Genomic DNA, 13,172 nt, shown 5'->3' with positions numbered 1-13,172 from the left:
TATGCTGGGACGTGGCAGTGGCAGGCTTTCCTACTGGCATGACCAGACTCTCAATGTGACATTCAGAGCTGTAAAACACTCCCTGACAATAGCTGGTGTTGTTCAAAGAGCGGCATAAATAATCAAGGGGATTTTTTTTTTGCTTTTTTTTGCAAGAAGAATAACATCTCCCCGGGCTGGCTGGGGAGGCAGCAGGCTGTTTGCATGCACAGCGCCGGGGGGGGGGGTCTTGTAGTGTGTGTGGGAATCTCAGGAAAGGGGTGACATTGAAAGGGGGGCTTCAGGTTGTTATCTAGAAGGTTTTCAACATCGCAGTGCTGGGATGCCTCTTAAACGAGGTGTTGGGACCTCTGTTCTCTTGTGTACCCATTTTTATACAGAATAAAATAATTCCATCATCCAGGTTTTTGTGTGTTTGTAGCATGACAGGCTTTGTGGCACAAGCTTTAATTGCTGATGGGATACTTGGGAAGACAGGCTCCCAGAGTGGTTCAGGTGCTTAGATGAGGCCTCAGGATGTCTCCACTCCAACCTCCTGCTCCAAGCAGGGTCAGCAGTGAAGCTGGACCAGGCTGCTCGGGGCTTTATCCAGTTGGGTCTTGAAAACCTCCAGGGATGGAGATTGCACAACCTCTCTGGGCAACCTGTTTGACTGACCTCACGGTGGAAAAGCTTCTCCCTACAGTCTGAACATCTCTTGTTTCATCTTCTGCCCATTGTCTCGTGTCCTCCCGCTGTGTAGTTCTGTGAGGAGCCTGGCTCGTTCTTCTGCCTGACCTTCTTGGAGATGCTGGAAAGCTGTTAAGTCCCTTTCTCGCCTGGTGCTGGTAACTGAGTGTGCCCAGAGAGAAAAAGGGACAAATATATGTGTATCTGTGCAGCTACCACATACCTCAAGTTTTTTCCTTGTCTTTCCTTATGCACCTGGGTCCATCCCACCTCCACTGTATTCATAGATCAAAAGCAAGGGGTTGAAAGCTTTTCTGTCTTCATTTAATCTTTGGCTTTCTCAACTTAGAATCAGATAAATTAGAATTAAAATTAAAAATAAAAATTTGTTGAAGCTACCAAAAATCTGGATTAGCAATTCAGTGAAATTTGGTCCCAGGTCATTAGCCCATGTGTCTGATGACTCATCTCTTCTGAAACTTCAGTAGAAAACAGGCATTTCTAAGATTTTTTTCCTTCCAGTCTTGACATTCATTGCCTTTAATACACCTAATAGGTGATGTGGTACTGGCATTATTTTGTCATTTAGGCGGCTTTTCAGTGCTGTCCTCTGAATATGGGGCAGAGCAACTGCTGATTTCATCCTTTTCTCTTCAACATGATTTTTCTGTTCTTTCTTGTAATTCTTTCAAAAAATCAAGAACATCAGCACTAGAGCAGCTTCTTTCTTGATAATTTCTGCAATACTATGGAAATAAAACACTGAAATAAATGTATTTTGTACAGTGAATATGCAGTGGGAAAAGCTTTTGTACATCCTTTAGACTGAAGCTGACCCCAACCTTATCTATTAAAATTGCATCTTTGTAAAAACTGATTTAAATATGCTTATTAAAAAAAACAAAACCAAACTGTTCTGAAACTAAGCTTAAACTGAAAAAAAAACCCTGCAGTAGTTGTGGCCATGCACAGACTCTGCTCAGCACGTGACGTGGGTATGAATGAGCCCTGGCAGTTTTGTCTCTGGGCTGGATTAGGCACAGTTGCTAGTGGTTACTGCACAGCCCGACTCATCCAGGCTCTGCCGTCGGGGCCGCTTGCCTTTCCTCTCCGAAAGCACCACCGAGGCTTGGGAACCCCACGGCGTGGCGAAGGACGTGCCCTGAGCAGGTGGTGTCGGGGTACGGCTGAGATCTTCCTAGCCCGCACCTGTACAGCATCCCTTAATGTCACTTGCTGGGTTTTTAGATGCTTAATAGTCCTTTGACCTCCAACAGCATCCAGAGGAGGCTTTTGCTTCTGGGATTTGCTTTGGGTTGAAATGTTCTTACCTTTTTTTTTTAAAAAAAGCCTCTTTACAGGATTGAAACTCCATAAAGTCTGGTTTTTAGCAAAGGTGCAGTTTGGTTTTTAGCCCTGCTGCTTGCACAGGCAGTTGTCAGTCCTGGAGCAAGCAATGGTGGATTTTTTTTTGAGATGTAAAACAAAAGCAGCTCATGGTTGGTGTGTGCTGCTTTCTGCTGTTGGGAGGGAAGCGGCAGCCTTGTTCTCAGCCTGTTCCTGCCCTTGCCTTCCTGTGAGTCCATTGAACTGGCTCCTGTCAATCAACGATGCTTTTAAAACGAAAGCGTGGGATAAAGCTGCAAAATCGTTCCTGTGTCAGCTCTGGAGTGGTGACTGCACAGCTCGGTTTGTTGATATACAGACATACCCATGTGCAGTCATTTTTGCACAATCATTTTTGCTTCTCTGACGTGTGGCAGTAGAGGTAGCAAACTAAAAATGCCGCTGTCAGAGGAGATAGTTTAGGCACACATAGCAAAGGGCAGGATGGCTTCAAGCGCCCCATGTCTCTGTGCTTTCATCTGCAGCAGAGCTCAGGTTATTTTCCTTATGAAAGTAATCCAAATCTGGGAGATCCTGGATCCCATACACATGTTCTAGACTAAGTCTGATAAAACCAGCTTTAAACTTCAGCCTTGCTTAGTGGAGAAGGGACATGGTGGTGTGTAGTCCCTTACAGAAGAGATAACTGGGAGCTCCTGTGTACAGTGTATTCAGATGGTTGCATGGTCTGCACAGAGGATGCCTTTTGCTGGGGGGGAAGATCTCCCCTCTCAGTGCTGACCTGCCCCTCACAGGCTAAGCAAAATGCATTCAGGTTTTATTTCAACCTGGCAGCATATTTTAAAACAAGGCTGGCAAAAGCAGCAGACTTGAGAAAAGAAAAAATACTGAAACAGTGGCAATTATTGGAGTGTCAGAGCAGCATGGGGGAAATGCAAGGGTACAGAAATAATAAGCGGCAGCTTTGGGGCAGCAATATATTTCAGAGAAGGCTTGGTGAACTGAGAACACCTTTATGAAAATTAGGTATTTGGGAGAAGCCCTCAAAGGTGAGCTCACCTCCTTGTAATGGGCTGCATGAACACAAAATGCATGGACAACTTCCCCTCTCCGAGTTGACTCCTCACATAAGGCTGACCTCACAGCCCAAAAGTACTGCCTGGAAGAGCAGAGCAAAGTACCCAGTAAATGATTCCTGGGTTTGGTTGTATGGACCACAAAAGCTGCTTGCTTTTAGTGTTTTTCTCGGATATTTGCTCATATTTCTTTGCCATCGAGTGCCATGCAAAGCCACCCATGACCTTGCATTGGTAGGTGCTACCACTGTGGGTAGCTCTCAAGGCAGCATTGCCACCAGGGACCAGGCTTGTCGTCTTCTCTGTTGCCAGTGAAATTCTCAGCCCTTCCAGAGTGATTACCTCCAGTTCATACCTATATACCTGGAATTATTCCTCAAGACATGTTGTGCAATAGGGAGCGTGATTCCACATGTGTTTTATAAAAGCAGAAGAGGATTTCAGGTGTTGTGTTGGAAAATCAAAGCCCTATTTGGGGGAACTTGCGGTCTGACTATCCAGTTGGACAAGCTTAGCTTTCCCTGCAATTTAAATATACTCTACCAGAATTTTAATCGTGCCAGTCTCCATAACTACATTTTAACTCTTTAGGAGCATGCAGGATTTCCAAGCCACCGTCACTCTCCTGTTTAAATGATACTGCCTTAGAGGAAAAGAACAGCTTTGAATGTGTGTGTCCATCACCTTCTTATTCCTCTAGAAAGCTTTTATGGCTGTAGTGTGTCTTTTGGGATAATCCAGAATATTTCTGTAAAGATCAAGAAGGTCCTTTCCTCCCCACCTGCCTTCTTGGAACTTCCCGGTCCTGCGTGGAAGTGGGGATCTCCCTCTAAGCACAGTTTTTACTCTTAGTCAGCCCAGAAGTTTCTCTGCATCTTTGAGGTCAGCTATATGATAACTGTAACATCTTGGCACTTGAATTCTGTTTTCTTATTCTCAGTTTTTGCTGGGACTTATGTGCTTGAAAGTACAGCAGCTTCCTAACTAAATTCAACCGGAATAAACAGCATCTATATAGAAAGCTTGCAGTTTATTGCATATATCAGCAACATTGGAGAAACAGTTATTCAGATCCGGGAAAAAGTCCCTGAAAATCATTATTTTGTTTATTAGAAGGAAAATAAGAGAAATAATCCACTAATGCTTCAAGTATTGGAGATAGAGAAAGAATTGTCTTTGTTTTGCTATGGTATTGTGGGAACGCAAGTGCACTTAGTCCCAGCTGGAGCTGCTGCAAAACCTGTACCCTGGAAATGTTGGAAGCTTTGCTGTTGATTTACATGTATGCAGAGTCAAACCCCATGTGTACGCTTGCTCGTTGATTATTACTTTGCCACCGGTGAAAGTTTCTGCAGCAAAACCTTCATTTGAATAGACAAGGTTTAGGATGGTAAGGAAAACAGGGATAGATTAGGGTAAAACAATTTGGTTTTGTTAATGCTGCAGGCCAGTAGTGGAAATAGAAAAAGAAAATTACTCTCCTTTTTCCCAGGAGACTGTCTTACCTGGAGCACGTACCTCCCTAAGAAGTGGTAGATGGATTTCTTTGTTTTTCCTTAGGCTTGTGAAAAGTCTGTGAAAAGCAGCTATGTATCTCGAGAGTTAGATACAGACGTCTTGTTGTAGCCTGTCTTATTAATGCCTATTGCAGCTGATGCTCCTGGTAGGCTGGACCCATCAACACACAGGGTCTCCTGATGCTGTTCTGGACCCTGCGGCAGCCAGGATAGGTTTCACTGCTCAAGGGTCTCCATCAGACGTGGTGGTGAGAGTGTGCCTTGGCTACTCTCGGGCTTACAGGCAAAGCCAAGGTCCTGCTCTTGCCCCAGTGCCTCCTGCTGCCAAGCCTGGAAGATCGTCTCAGGCACCGAGTGCCTGACCATCATATGATCTGCAGAAATAAGTTTCACTTCCATAGTGCCTAATGCAGCAAAGAGCATGATCTATGGGGGCGAAAAAAACACATTTAGCCCTGCCAGAGAAACCTCTTGCATACAAGTCAGCTGTTTAATCTGTCACCCTCGTGCTTCCCACGCACCCTCCCTCCACGGGTTTGTCCGGTGGATGGGGCAGGAGCCTCCAAGTTGGCTTTCTACAGTTCCTTCTGGTGACTGATGACCACAGGGCATCCCAGCGCGGGGGGTGCAATGCTGAGAGCTCTGCCGGCTGCCTAAAGCCTTATCTTGTCCAGCACTAGAAAACGTAGCAGTGCCAACCTAGTGCCAATCATTGTATTTACAACTGAGAGACTTTCAAATTTGTTTGCACTGGGGTTTCAGAGTTTGCAATACTAACGCTGAGGGTGTTGGTAGGAGGCTGAGTACTAGGCACCTTTACTGCTAATTTTTTCTTTTAAAGCTTAGGTAGTTAATCGTATCAAACAGTCATGGTAGCTAAGGTAGGAATGTGACATCTGTGTGGGGAGGCAGTCCTGGCTGGAGACTTGCTTTCGCTTGGGTGAAGGACCTGAGCAAATTTAAACTGAAAATGTGTGGGTTTAAATAAAAAACGAAACCCAACCATTTAAAGCAGCATTTTGTATTTTTACACAAAAAATATGATGGTTGGAGAGGACTTTCAGAGAACCAAATGGCTTACTTTACTGCTGGAGCAGGATCTCAGTAATGAAACAAAACAGAAACCCCTGGAGAAGATGGAGCTCTCTTGCATTTGGTCGTCTGAAGACTATGGGAGATCATTCTGATGGATTAAAGCAAAGCCCCACAGCTGCACACAACATCTGGCACCACAGCTCAGTCAAAGATATTCCATCCATGAGGAGGTCTTGTCCATGACTTTTGGCTCCACTTTCCATCTCCAATATGTCCAAAGGTTACAAAATTCCCATGGTAGGACTCCTTGTGCAGTGTTGAAGGGATCCTGCTACCGGCATGATGAGTCCCACAGGTTTTGTCCTGCCATCCACTGTATCCCTCCAACAGAAACATCAAAAATTCTTGCCGAAAAAAAAATTGGGTCCTGGGTCTTTGAGTGTTTGGGAGAATTTGGGTGATATGGACCAGGAGATGACTCCTCCAGGGCTACATCTCCAGAAATTTGCCTTATAGTCCCTTTGTAATGTAATAACACCCTTAACGAGATGCTTAATGCTTTCACACCTGATGCACATAAAGATTTGTGCTGTAATTCTCCTGTTCCTTAGGTCCTCTGAGTCCACATGGACTTCAGTGGTGTTTGGGGGGGGGGGGGGGAGTGTCAAAACTCTGAATCTCATCCAGCCTAAAAGCTACAACAGAGCCAACATTAATCTTTGGTGCAAAGTGCTGAACAATCCGCAAGAAATAAAAGCCTGGTTGTGCAGTGTGCAAAGGGTCCATTCCCAGTTACTGCTGGGGCAACGCCTATCTTACATGGGTGTGTGTTGTTTCAAGCCATTTATAAATAAATGTGAGCAAAAAAAAAATGTTCATGGATCCTTGTTCTATATAAAATTAAGTGGATTTTTTTGCAAACATTATTTTGACAGTGAATCTAAAATCAGAGCCTGATAGTCAAGCCTGGAGGTGAAACTCCTCCATGAATGCACTGACGTGGTGCGGTGCCAGTGCCAGAAGTGAAAACCCATTTTCCTTTGGTCTCTGATGCTGTGGCTAAATTTTTTTCCCCCATATTCAGCTTACACTTTTGTTAAAAGCCTTATTCTGTGCTATCGTTGTCTGCTGAAGGTTTGTTTGATGTTCAACTGGAGCAGTACTGGGTTCGAGGTGCTGCAGAGGTGTGTAACAGGGTGTCCTGATCAGCACTAATAAAAGATCTCACGATGCAGATGACTGGCCTTTGGAAAGGGTCCAGGGTTGTTGCATTAACCCTGAGCCCAACAAAAAAGGTGCTGGGGAATCCAAGCGTTAATAACAGCCGTAAAGGAGCCGTTGCTTTTTGAGCAACATGACTTGCTGTAGCTCTGAACTTGCGACCCGGAAGAGAAAAGCACAATATCCTGGCTACAACAATGTTGTATTTATATCCAAAGCTCAGAAATCCATCTGTGCGGAGGAATGAAGAACGTCCTATCACTGTCCAATGCTATAACCATTTTTAGAAATCTGTCTGGAGCTTGTTTCTTGGGTTGCTTCCTGAAGGGTCACTCGGTGTCCCTGCCCTGGCTCTGCCGCCTGTGTGCACGGAAATCACAGCTGAAACCACCGCTTGACTCCATCATACAAGCTGCGTCACGTGGATCTGCCTTAAAAACAGCTCCTGGTTGCCTTCAAGCGGATAAAGCTCTGCCCGGTGACTTGGCAGTCTTTGGGCTGGGGTTTGGTGAAATGATCATCAGGAAAACCCAATGTGTGTGTCACAAAACTGAAACCTCTCCTGGCAGGAACGAGGAGCTTTCCATCAGGTTGGTTAGCATTGGTGAGCGGAGCAGGTGGTGGCAATACAGCATGTAGCTGTGTTTGCCGTATCGGGATGGCCTTTGGATTAGGGGTAGCCCGTGTATCCCCTTGGTCAGACATAGAAATTCTTGAATTCAGGATCTGGCAAGCCAACAGCATGATGGGTATGTGGGGTTTTTTCCCAAAACCTTTGGAGAAGCACAAATGCCAGCTTGCTACATTCGTTCACTCCCAAAACGTATAGGATACGGCCAAGCCTCCTGCAAACAAGTTGTATGTCCTGACAGCTCTGTTCACTGAGTGGGTCAGATTAACATGCCTTCCCGAAAACGGAGCCAGCCCTGAGCCACCAGCAGAAATTGGCCTCGTTGGCAGCATGCGTAGTGCTGCCGTGCCATCGTGTCCCCTTGCGCTGCTAAAAATCTCATGTCTTGTTGCTCATCTGAGCTGCTCCTAGCAAACCCGGGCTGCACAGAGGACGACTGAGTCGTGCAAATGTTTTTTTTTTCCCCCCTTCATAAGTATGTTTACTCATTAAGGAAGTCAAAAGAGGAAGAGGAATAAAAAAGTTGCAAAAGTTTTGCTAGGTTGGAAACGAGACCTCAGCGTGGGCTGCATGTTGCCCTGTGTATGATATGTTCAGCAGCTCTACTGTCCCTGGCACAAAGCTCAGGAAGACTGATGTTCCCTCCCAAGATACGTTCAGGTAGGGTCACAGCTTGTTTACATATCTACTTATATCCATATTGGCCCATATGCCAATATTTGACTATCAAATCATCACTGATGAGCACCTCTCGCATACAGCTGAGCATCCACTGACTTCCCGGGACGTGGCTCTTGTGGTCGGTGGCCGCCTCTGCATGCCTGGGTTTCTTTTTTTTTCCCAACTATATCACTTCAATTTGTAGAGGAGACCTCTTTTCAAACAGCTTTGCCCGGTCTCTTTGCATCTTCCAGTATTCTTAAGAAACAGGGAGACCTGAATTTTGCCAGGCACCCGGAGAAGATTGCCAGATGCTCCTGGAGGTGCTGCTGTGCCGGGACTCGGGCTTCAGCCCTGCAGCCCATCCATGGGAACAGAGCCAGAAGGTAGCTCAGAAAATGCAAGGGAACGATTTCTATGTGTGCACACGGATATGGCGAGGAAAGGAAAGCAGAAAGATTTGCCAAGGGAAATGGTCTTGTTACACACAGCATGTTTTCTTTATGTGTTTGTTTTCCCCCGCCCCGTTCAGGATGCCTAATTGGGTTTTGAAGATTTGAACCCGTCTGGTTTATCTCCGGGTGTGTCGTTGCTGCAGGCTCTTATCAGGTGTGTCGCAGTGAGCGAAACCGTTCAAACAAAACCTTTTCACCTACGTTTGTGTGCGGTACGCTGAGTTCATGCGTTTAGCCAGGGTTTGGTGTCTGCGCTGGGGTGGAATAGGTCCACAATTGATGCAGCTACAAGATAACTGATTATGGTTTTGGTCTTTAATAAACTATTTTGGGGGCAGGAAATCCTAGGGTGGTTTAGTACAGATGAATGGAGGTTAGAAACATTAGTGAGGATGTATGGAAGCACTGGCACCAAAATTAAGGTGACTGCATATTAGAATCATAGATTCATTTAGGTTGGAAAAGACCTTTAAGATCATTGAGTCCAACCATAAAATTAGTTGCCTTGGTTAGAAGCGTAGGAAAGCTTTACCTTCTGAAAACTGCCAGTTTGTTCAGTTGTCAGGGAAGCAGCCAGATGCTTTCTTTGCTCTTGATTGCTCGTTTAGCTTTGACATGCTTTTTGCTGGGATGAAAGGAGAAACATCAACAGGCAAAACTGCAAGAACTGCTGGCATTTGTTGCTGTCATGCCTGAGTGGTGGTACTGCCAGTACGGTAAATAGGCAGGTAGAGTAAATAGGCTGGATTTTTTTTAAATTCTTTTATAGAAGAAAGGCGATAACAATTGGATGCTGTCCCATTTTCAGGCTAGGAATTGTTTGCCAGACTTGAATTACAGGAATTGCCGTAGCGAAGCAGATCAGTGCCTTGTGCCATTAACTCGGAGCTGGCAGGGGCTGGGGCAGCTTTGCACACCGGGTCCCTGTGTTGTGCTCCCATCAAAAACAATTAAAGAAACTGTTTCTGATGGAAACAAAACCAAATTGGTCTTATGCTTTAAGGGGAAATGAAACAGTGAAGAAAACTTTATTGAACTTGTTTTTTAAGTCTTGCTGTATTCCCTTCTTAGCAGCAGAAGCTGTTGAAACTGATGGTGCAGCCAGTTCGTATTTTGTATTTTCCTTTTTTGAACTGATTTGATATGGAGAGTCTTTGGACAAAACCTTTTCATAAAGCTTTGGCTTAGTTGCAATCCAAAACTGATCTGCTGGTGACAGACTTAAACTAATTATCACCAAAGGGTGGAGAGAAGAGGTTTTTAAAGCTGCTGCTGTGCCAAGGTATTCGGTGTTCGGAGAGGCTGGGGAATTACTGGGTGCTAAGGTGCTAATGCTGGATGGTGCCAGCATCCATAGTACTTTTTAGGGAGGGAGAGACGAGTTTGCTTTCACTGCTAAATTACTTGGGGGGGGGGGTCCTGTTTAAAGAAGGGGGGGAAAAAAGCCACCACCCAGCCACTTGTGCTCAAGGAGAGCTGCAGAAGAGCAGAAGGAAGCTGGCTGTGGGTTTTTTTGCTTTGTGCCTTGGTAATTCCTTTGGCCTTGTAGCTGGGGCAGCTCAAATTTGCTCCCTGCTCTTGCTGCTTATGGAGCATCCCCCGATTTCTGTGTGCCGCTGCCCTTTTAGTATTGTCATCCTTTCACCTTCGTTTTCCCTTTCCTGCAGTAACTTGTTTTTATCCCTGCTTCCTTTGCCTTGGGTTGAGTTTGGGGTGCTTGCTGTGCCTGCTTGTAAACAAGGTTTGTGGCTTTGATCATTGATCCTCCAGGTACCTCTGCAGGATTCTGTAATATTTTCAGCCTGGGAGGTCTGCGGGGCACAGCTTGGCCCCGTGCTGCAGCCAGGCAGCTTCTGGGTGCTGCTGTGAAAATCATCCCTTGATATTTATAAGGTCAAAGCAGCAAAGAAATGCAAAAGTGCAGAAATGCTGAGGTCAAAGGCATTAAAAGCCTTTCACTTGGGCATCTGTTCCTGGGCCGGTTTGGTCTTTAAGCATCATTATTCTCTGAAAAATTATTATTTTTACTTCACGCTGTACAGAGCGTATTGTGTTTGCTCTCACCTGTGGTGTAGTGAGTGTTACCATATGGTTTGCCCAAAGTTGATTTTTTTAAAATGCTTTTAGCAGTGGGTTAGCGCATGGTGCTTTTCTGCTGTATGTTTTTTAGCCAGGCAAAGTGCCAGCGTCTGTCGGAGGAAAAACTCCTGGCTGGATCCTGGAGAATAAACCAAGCTCGAATTCCCTCTGAAGGGAGAGAGCTCAAGTCCCGCAGGTAGGGTTTTTCATCGTAATTATCCTGTTTGGCAGCTAAACTAGTGACCAGTTTTGGTAGGAAAATTGAATGGCTTCACGAGCATCCCTTGGTACCCATAAGGAGAAGGGAGGTGTGGTGCAACACCAGACCCACGCCCAGCCCCTGGAGCTGAGCATCACCAGCAGCTCCGCAATGCCGTCCTCTGCACAGGGACATCGACCACGGCCCTGCAGACCTTCGGGGCTCAGGCTGCAGGATACCTGTAGGGTATCTAAAAAAACCTCCATGTTTTGATAGAAGACCCTGAAGGTCTACCTTGACAATTACCTACACTAGGTTGACCTACTCATGTATGGCTATTTAGCTGAATCTCAAAAAGGAGGAGCTGTCGCTTTGCAATTTATTTGTTCCTCTGTCGCTCTGCAGTTTATTTGTTCCTCCATTATCCTCGTTCATTCAGTTGGTAAGATTTAGGTGTTCTTTTTCTTTTAGGGCAGGGATCATCAGGCATACGCTATGATACAGCCCCGATCCTGGCGAGCGTCCCAACCTCTGTTGCAATTCAGGTGGGGGCTGGAAGGGGTAAAGTGCAGCGGCTCTGTTTTTTGTGAGGATGACTTGTTTCTTCACATTAGGTTTCATAAAGCAAAGTGCAGGGACTTTGAGTCTCCTGCTCTTTATTTGCCTTACATACACCTTGGTGTTTGCACCATTGTGGTTCATTTTTCTAGCAGCCTCTCTCTGCCCCCATCTATAATCAACCTGTTTCATGCATCACGGGGGAGGTTAGGATGCAACTTTTAGAAAGTAGAGTTATTCTTTCAGGTCAGTGTTATAGCTTAGAAAAGAAACCAGCATTTCAGACAAAGCAAATCCCAACAGGTCTTCTTACTCCTTCTCCTCCATTATTTAGGCTTACTTTAGGGTGACGTGCAGCCATACCTGCCGCAACGGGATGCCAGCGGAGCACCGGCCTTTTCAGATGCAGCAGCTCACTCCCGGTGCTGTCCCAGAGGATTGTGGCAGATTGCAAACACACTCGGCACAATCATACCATCCCAATTAGCATAATGACGCTGCCTAATTTATGCACAAATTGCCCTAATTTATGTCTGTCGATACATATGATTAAACCAAGCACAGGTGGAACGGGGTTCAGTCTCAACCCAACTGTGAAAGTGTAAAGCTGCGTCCACCCCAAAATGTGTAAAAGGTCCAAAATTTCTTCTCTGCGTTACTAAAATATGGAGCTTTGTGTTGTTTTGCCCCTGCAGCTCTGGCAGCACGAGGGGGTGTGGGGCAGGAATAAACTCGCGGCAGGAGGTAAGAGAATAAAAGATTCCTGTGCTGAGATTTGCATGGATTAAAGGCAGCTTTAATTTTCCTTGATACACTTGGCTTTCAGGTGGATTACGCAGGCGGCGGGATTTGGGGCCGTCTAGCCAACTAATACCTGCCTTACTTTTATTTTAATTATTTTAATAAGAGATGGAGGAGTTCTATAACTGTAAGCCACCTTTGCTAACCCCAGATTTGGAACATTTTTCTGTGTAATGTTTTATACCATTAACGTTCTTGATTAACAAACCTGCTGTCTTTGTCCGAAGTCCCAACTAGTGTGGCTGTTCCCAAAACACTTTTTTAGCGGGGTTCTTCCAAAAGAGACCTCTTAGTTTGTGAACTTGTATTCATCATTTTTATAAAAGAAATGGTGTTGCACTGTAAAATTTTTCCATAGTGAGCAGGATGATCCAGCGTAGAAATGTGCAGCTTGAGTGAAGTTCTCATTTTGGATGCTGGCTAGCCCACCTTGTCCACCAAAATATTAATTCCCATGACTTTAAGTATGCCTGTTTGCTACGGAGAGTGGCTGCAGAGGTGTAGCAGCCTTAATGGAGTGGGTAAAACAGGGTACCAGGCTGTGAATTGGGTTTGGGCTCTCCTACCAGTGTAGTCACTGACCTTCTGCTTGGACTACTCTGGGAGAGAAGAAACACCAAGGAATGGCACCATTCTCATGGTCCCGTCCATCTTTTTGTGGGTACTCTTTGCAGATGTAATTGCTTTTTTGGGGAAGGAACATCCTACAGTTCTTTATAACTCATGATAGGGCCCTGATCTCAGCTGAGGTGTCTGGACACCCCTGAATTACTAGGAGCTATTCATTCCCAAGCACGTAACTCATCATCCATAGCATTTTCCCATTTGATGGTGGGAAGCCACCAGTTGAGCTGCAGTTTTGGGGCTCCCAAGCTCTGCGAGATAGGCTGCCTTTGTTATTTGTTGAGATATAAGCATGGTTGA

At 45.5% G+C, this 13,172-nt stretch overlaps 1 protein-coding gene across 7 annotated transcripts in view; it reads left to right on the top strand.

Annotated features, from left to right (window-relative positions):
- The window catches only part of PTPRA (protein tyrosine phosphatase receptor type A), a 129,505-nt gene that overhangs the window by 42,877 nt on the left and 73,456 nt on the right, over nt 1–13,172 (top strand). The window lies entirely within an intron of this gene.

The sequence above is a fragment of the Buteo buteo genome, chromosome 1 (assembly GCF_964188355.1).
Source record: "Buteo buteo chromosome 1, bButBut1.hap1.1, whole genome shotgun sequence".
In the NCBI taxonomy this organism is placed as follows: Eukaryota; Metazoa; Chordata; class Aves; order Accipitriformes; family Accipitridae; genus Buteo; species Buteo buteo.
This window is presented reverse-complemented; position numbering and strand designations above follow the sequence as displayed.